The following is a 2,231-nucleotide window of genomic DNA, read 5'->3' as shown; positions in this document are numbered from 1 at the left end:
GACCAGTCAACAACATATCATCAGGATATTACATTATCACAAAAGATAGGAGCAGACAGAAGGCAGAGGAGGTGTCAGTGACTATCTTTTTGAAAGGCAGCAGTGAAATCAAGAAGAATAAGCTAAAGGCATGCACCTTACACTGATCAAGGAGCAGCTCATTAGGAGCGTTGCTTGATTCTGCTTCTGAGGTCGGAAAGGGCACAAGTCAGATAAAGACTCAAGGAAAAAGATGCAGAGAACATTTGTGCAGCACAGGGGTCTTGAAGATAAAGGAAGCAAAACAGTAACAAAATCACCTGTGCATCAGGTGGGACATAAACTAGTTTTGTGAATATAAGATACCACAAGAGCATGATGTGAGCAATGTACTGTTAAGAGCCTCCAACATCAGCAAGGAGCAGAAGAAACTGAAGGAGAGATTCTTATAGCAGGGTTGCAATGGAGCATCCATGGCAAAGAAAGAAAGGTTTGAAGATGATGTTGTTCACTTGAAAATAGAAAGGGATGTCTGAAACATTCTTATTAATACCCTATGGAAATATCTGTTTTGTGACCTTATAATCTACTTTGTGGTGGTGGTGATTTTTTTTGTTTGTTGGTTAGTTACATTTTAGCACATAACTGTGCTGCCTCGGAAGGAAGATGACAATCAGGAAAAGGATTTGGACAGTTTTCTCCAAATGCATTGCCCGAGTCTTTTTCTCAGCCTCACTAAGGAAATAATGAATCAAAGCTATTTAGCACTATTTGTGGCCTTTAAATTCTGCAATAGTGCAAACCAAGAAACCATAATTCCAGAGAAATATAGAAGTCTATGAATATTAAAATGAACATTAAAATGAATATTAAAATCAACAAAAGAGCACATAAATATGGAACTTAAAACACAACTGGCTGAGTATTCTGGTTGTTTCTGATAAGAAATCATTTGTTGGTACCCCTGATTCAGGAAATGAGTCCTATGAGGTAATGGTCTCCTTCGAAATGCCCTTCATATGACAGGAAACCTGAGGTGACCACCTTCTATCACCAATTGGAAGAAACAGAACTGTTTTCAAGTCTGCAGCTTGGGAAGTTACATCCAAACAGTAAGAATTTGGGACACACAACTTGAAGCACCTGGCAGTCAGTAAACAATGTCCAAATCCTGCCTGTGTCTTCGCATTACAATGTCAGAAATCAGGGTTTAATTCTCTCTCTCTCAGAACAGTCTGCAAAAATCTTTATCGCGCATCCCTCCCTATAAAGAGTTTTCTTATATTTAGAAATTTTCTCTGGGTTGAAGGAAATGCAGAGAAAAAGAAGAGTCACCTTCATGACCACAGTAATAAAACCAATCCATACATTTAAAACTTTTGATAAAATATTAAAATTAAAACCCAAAATTCATAACCAGAACTAATTTCAAGTTCATTATTAACAAGTAACTGGCTTTATTTGGAACAATACTTAAACGAGATTCTGCCTACAATCTTATAGTGACAAAGATCATCTTCACCTGTCGTCTTATATTAAAATAAAGACTGGATTATGCTCTTCTAATCAATATCCTCATTGCTTTTAATTAAAATGGAATGAAAAGGCATGGGGACTCATTTAAATAGTATCTGAATTAGGTGTAAAAAGATTCAAATACAGTTCACCTAGTGGCACCTACATTGCAAGCAAAATTTTGGAGTTAAAATAGAGGAGTATATAGCTTTCTATGATGCTTGGAATCTGTACTACTGTCAAAGCTTCAAAGACAAGCTTTGCATTTAAGTTTTGTATATAGGTAGACACTTCATTAAAAGCGAATGTGAAGAGAAGGGCTGTTATCTAGTGATAACTAGCAATGACATCACAAATAATGAAAACCACTGTATAATTTCACATCTTTGACAGTTTTCCTGGATTGTTTCCATTTTGTAACAGGAACACCTATGGACGATTTAAAAATAAACAGTCCCAATTGATTGAGTGAGTAGTACCAGTCCCTCATAAAGGACTTCTGATGCTGGATAAAGCCAAGGCACTGTACAGCATGGGATGGATCCCTGGACTGCTCAAATGTCAATTTTGCCAAAGATACATTTGGATTGTGCTTCCAGGGAAGTTCAAGTTGCATTAAAGAAGAAAGCAAAAGGCTTTGGGCTATGTAAACCTGTGCGTGAGGATACCACAGAGAGCAGAACCCATGGTCCCCAGTGCTCAGACAACTTAAGGAAAATTGAAAATAAATAAGCTGG

This window comes from Coturnix japonica, chromosome 3 (genome assembly GCF_001577835.2).
Source record: "Coturnix japonica isolate 7356 chromosome 3, Coturnix japonica 2.1, whole genome shotgun sequence".
Taxonomy (NCBI): domain Eukaryota; kingdom Metazoa; phylum Chordata; class Aves; order Galliformes; family Phasianidae; genus Coturnix; species Coturnix japonica.
This window is presented reverse-complemented; position numbering follows the sequence as displayed.